The 5,588-nt window shown below is 40.2% G+C and overlaps 1 pseudogene; it reads right to left on the reverse strand.

The window, feature by feature from the left end:
• Positions 1-3,833: 3,833 nt before the first annotated feature.
• LOC110293660 lies at positions 3,834-4,508 on the reverse strand (annotated as a pseudogene).
• Between the last annotated feature and the right edge of the window lie 1,080 nt (positions 4,509-5,588).

A 5,588-nucleotide genomic window follows, 5' to 3' on the forward strand; every position in this document is an offset into this window, starting at 1 on the left:
CATCTGCTGTCACCTGAATTTTTGATCTTAGCCATTCTGACTGGTGTGAGATGGAATCTCAGGATTGTTTTGATTTGCATTTCTCTGATGATTAAATAACCATGTTTTTATAAGAGTAAAACATTGTAGCTTATGTGGATACCTTGATAATGAGAAAAAAGAAAAAATCAACTGACCTATTATGGGAGAGTAAGGGTTAAAATGTTTGTTTCGATTTCCTTTGTTCTTCACATGCCTTGTAACCGTTTTATAAAAACATAATGTATATTAAAGCACTTTTGGACAAAATTCAATTAATATTTTATATAACTATATAATTCTTTTAGAATTCTTAAACATGTATCAATATATATATATATAGTACCCCACAAATAAGAACAATTTTTATGCTTTGTGTATTACATCAATTATTTTATTATTATTTTTTTTTTGTTAGGAATTGAACCCAGGACCTTGAGCATGTGGAGCACCACTGAACATTCCCAGCCCTGATAGAATTAATTAGAAAGAAGTTCCTAGATCTGTCAAAGGAAAGCTTGCACATAATTTATATATCAGGGACCAAGGCGATGGCTTAGTGGATAAAGTGTCCACACAAGATGGAAAACCTGGGTTCAGATCCCGGAATCCATGTAAAGCCGAATGCAGTGATCCTTGTCCTTGTCTGTAACCCCAGTGCTCCTACATCAAGATTGGACGCAGAGACAGGAGAACGGCCAGAATCTTATGCCAACTAGCCTGAGATCCAGAGCAAAAGAAACATGAGACTCTGTTTCTAAACAGACCTAAGGTCTTCCTCTGACTTCATATGCACACGCACGCACACACACACACGAGAAAGAGAGAGAGAGAGAGAGAGATTGAAAAATATTAGAACAATTAACCAGGCAGTGGTGGCACAGGCCTTTAATTTCAGTACTTGTGTGGCAGAAACAGGCAGATCTCTGAGTGAGTTCCAGGACAGCTAGGACTGCACAGAGAAACATCGTCTCAGAAAATTTAAAATATAGTTAAAATATAGTAGTTGCTCTGCCAGGTTACATACTGCTGATAAAGTCCTATGTTCACTATGTGAATTTGTTGATTATATGAATCTCAAGGCTACATTAGCAAACGTACTTTGCTTTATTGTTTTCATAAGCCCTGTCTAATTGTATGTTTATTATAAACAACTATGAGCATATTAGGAATAGTGACTATCATTAAACATTAATAGCACTCCCAGCTCTTATCAGGCATTTCCTCAAGCTAAAAGTGTAGACATTTGAGAATTGTCTCAAGAAGATCCAGTGAAATTCCCCTTCGTCCCTCCCTTTCTTCCCTTCTCTCCTTCCCAGCGCCTTAGACTCTGCCCAGGGGTTTCAGAGCAGGCTGGGTAGCCCTGAGAGCTTGGAAATTGCAAAGGCTGTGGGTGTTGAGGGGCTCATGCTGACCTGTAGAACTTTCCTTGTAGAAATGCTTAAAGTTAATAGTCTTTGTAAAAAATCATTCCTTTAAAAATTGATGTAAAAGTTTTCAGATTGCTACCTATTCTGTCACAACACATTAAAAGCATTAGTGGAGTGAAAGCCAGTTTTAGAATTGTAGAAAATTGCAGAAAGCACAGAGTCCCTGTACAGCCCACTCCAATCTTCCTCCCCACTAACCAAATTCCCATAAGAGCTTCTAGCTTTCCTGCAGTGCCTGCTACTGTTGATGGGCCACTACTGATGCAATGCTCCTGGAAGTCCACAGTTTTCACTTTTGTTTGGTTGTTTCGTTGTTTCAGTTTTTTGTTTTGGTTTTTCCAAAGGGCTTCTCTGTGTAATATCCCTGGCTCTCCCAGAACTTACTCTGTAGACCAGGCTAGCCTCCAATTCAAAGTGATTCACCTGCCTCTGCCTCCCAAGTGCTGTGATTGAAGGCATGCACCACCATGCCCAGCACAATTGTCATTTCTCATGTTATATATCCTATGGATTTTGAAAAATACATAATAACATGTCTCCACCACAAGCTCCATGAAATAGAGCCAGCAAAACATCCCAGTTCATCTGCTCAGCACTTTGTCCTACCAGTCCTTGATAAACAGTGACCATCTTCACTGTCTCTGTACTCTATCTTTTCCCAACTGTCCTGTGGTTGGAGCACACATTAGGGAGCCATCTCTAGTCTCTCATTGGCTTATTTCCCTTAGTAATAAGCAGGAACAGCACCTCCGTGGACATCTTGGTTGCTTCGGTATTGTTGTCAATTATGAATAAAGATCCTATTAACATCCACGTGCCGATTCTTCAGCTCTTTAGCATAACTATCAAGGAGTGTGATTGTTGGACTGCACAGTAAGAAAAACCTTAAACCTGTTGCCCAGAGTCTCCGGCTTATTCTCTATGTCCCCAGCAGTGAATGAAAGTTCCTGCTGCTCCTTATCCTTCTGGGCAATGAGTAGGGTTAGGATGTTAGCAGCTTGCCAGTCTCATACATGTATGTATATCTCACTGTTGTTTTAATTCATAATTCCCCAATACATAATGTGGAGTATCATTTCATGTGCCATCTGTATGCCTCTTTACTTTTTAATCACACTTTTTATTGGCAAGGGGAGCTCTTGAAGGCTAGAGAAGAACTTGTGGAAATTGGTTCTCTCCTTCCATCACATAGGATCAAAGCTCAAGCTCAAGTCTCCAGGCATGTGCTTTTGCTCATTGAGGCCCCTTGCTGGCCCCAGGAGAGCTTTATTTTATTTTATTTTTTATTTTTTGAGGTGTTTGCTAAAGTCTTTCATATATTTCAAAAAATGGGTTGCTTGTTTTCTTTCTTTTTTAAAATATAATACTGTTTATTTCACTTCAAAAACATTTCAGCATTCTAAACATACAAAAAAATAACAGAGTGTTGCAAATTGCGTTTAGGTCCAGAGGGTTCTTGAACTTCCATTGATGCAGTAGTTCTTTGCTTTGCTGACAACAGTGAGTTCTACACTTTCTTTAAAAAGTTTAAAACCTAACTAAGTTTTGCACTTAACTAAAGAAAACACTTCAAACACTTCTCATGCCAGCCAACCCCTCCCCCCTTTCCACACCTAAGAATGTTAGCAGAATGCTATGCCACTATATATAAAAAACAAGGCAACCTGAAGCTAAAGGATGTCCACCGCAGTATCAACAGGTCCAGCCTCACAGTGCACATCCTGAGCTACGGCCCCTCCAAAAGGCATCTTCCCCTCACAGCCTCTACGCCAAACAAGGAGTATTAAGAATCTGTCTGGGTTGTTTTGTTCTCTTTACAAACTATAGATAAGTACAGTTGACAACTCGGGATTTCTAGCCAATAACCATATAGTTAGCACTACCTTACGAGCTGAGAACAAAATGCCAGAAACGTCTTCAGATGCCTTGTCACACCAATAGCAAAGTGCACTAAGGAGGATGCGAGAGTGCCTTTTCATTTTAAAAATGTTTGGAGCTATTTACAACTTTGATACAGCTTCACGGTGCTCCAGACACCCACGGCCACTTCATGTAAACCACTGACACTTTGAGAAACTACAATATGATCATGATCAAATTTTGTTATTAAACCTAACAAGGGCAATAGACACGATTCAAATCAGCCATCACTGCAAAGAGAGGCCCATTGGACTTGCAAACTTTATATGCCCCAGTACAGGGGAACCCCAGGGCCAAAAAGGGGGAGTGGGTGGGTAGGGGATTGGGGGGGGTGGGTATGGGGGACTTTTGGGATAGCATTGAAAATGTAAACGAGGAAAATACCTAATAAAAANAAAAAAAAAAAAAAGATGTGTCAATCACAGCGCTCTCCTACTCTAAGGTATTCACAAGGAGACAGAGTTTTTATTCATCTTCCTCCTTCTCCTCCTCCTCCTCTTCTTCCTCTTCCTCTTCTTCCACCTTTTTCCAGGCAACTTTAGCAGGACCCTTGGCACCATCAAACTTCCCTTCAGACATAGTCAGCAACATCCTCATACTTCTCCTTCGGCTTTGCTGCCTTGGTGATGTAAGGCTGCTTTTCACGGTCACTGAAGTTATTCCACATCTCACCCAGCTTTTTTGCCACATCTCCATTGGAGATGCCAGGGTTTGTGGATTTGATCTTGGGGAAGAATTCAGAGCAGAATAAGAAAAATCCAGATGGAGGTCTTTTGGGGGCATTTGGGTCCTTCTTCTTCTTCTTTTTGCCTCCTTTGGCTGGTCCATAATCATTCATCTCCCCATCATAGCTTACTTTATCTGCCTTTACCATTTCATCAGACTTGGATTTCTCTTTGCTAGACATGGTCTTCCACCTCTCAGAGCATACTTGGAAAACTTCGCAAAATTGACTGGAACCTCTGGGTTTTTCTTATGTTTTTCCCTGCATGTCTGAACAAAGAAGGCATAAGCAGACATCTTGCCCTTTGGTTTCTTGGGGGCACCTTTAACCATCCTAACTGTATTGTTTGCTAGTCTCACTTGTTTTCTTATTATTGTTTTTTTAAGACTTCCTTTTATAATTTGATTGGCAGTGTTTTATTAAAGAAAAAACTTTAAAAAAGACTTTTCTTCCTTCCCTTTCTTTTCTTTGTTTCTTTGATCTTTCTTTTTTAAGATAGGATTTTACCAAATCACCCTGGAGCTCTTTAAATAACCCAGACCGGTCTGGAAGTCCCCAGGATCCACCGGAGGCTGCCTTCTTAGTGCTAGGATTAAAGGCATGTTCCTCCCTTTCTTAACACTGGTGTTTACAGAGCAGAAGGTTTTAATTTTAATAAACTTCAAACTTTTCCTTCTGAAGATCTTATTTTTAATTTGTATATTAAAATTTAACACCAACCCATGTTCTCCTGTATTTTTTCTGTTATCTTCTAGTTTTGCATTTTGCATTAGATCTGTGACTGAGACTGGAGTTAGGGTTGAGTCTGGGTCATTATTTTTGCCAACCCCATTATGACGTTCCGTGTGGCCGTTCTGTTGCTCTGTACTGTTTGTTGACAAGATTGACCTCTGTTTATTGAACCACCTTTAGTCCTCTGCCAGAGACCAGCTGGTTATGTGTGTGTGATTCTATTTCTGTCTACTATGTCATTTTAAATGAGTTTCTTTTAGTGAAAACGAAATCCGAGTTGCTAATCTTGGTTTGGCTTTGGGGGCCTGTAGCCGTGCTCTGAGTCATTCATATGCACACTGGGTCACTCACACTGTTCCATCTGTCATTAGCCCCTGAGACTACTTTATATTTAAGGCCACAGGTAGGCTGGCAGTATTGTCACTGAATGTTTCAAGGTTCGTTTCAGCAGGCATCAGGCCTGTTTATCTTGAAGACTGTTAGAGTGTCAGATATCTGTTTAGACAGGTCCTCTAGTCATGTTTCTTCTATTGGCTATATTAAAACCATGTTTCACTGAGGACTAGGAGAGTGTCTGTGTTCTGCCCAGTCTATAACATAAATATTAATACTTGAGAGTTTCTATCATTAATAAGATGCCAACTTTCTGTCAGGCAGGTTTCATCACAGGACATTAGGCAATGTCAATAGACATTTGTGACTGTCACAAGTGTTAGTGGGGGGGGGGAGCTATAGGCTTCCAGTGAGTGAAGGCCAAGCTTGCT

Source organism: Mus caroli, chromosome 4 (genome assembly GCF_900094665.2).
Source record: "Mus caroli chromosome 4, CAROLI_EIJ_v1.1, whole genome shotgun sequence".
NCBI lineage: Eukaryota > Metazoa > Chordata > Mammalia > Rodentia > Muridae > Mus > Mus caroli.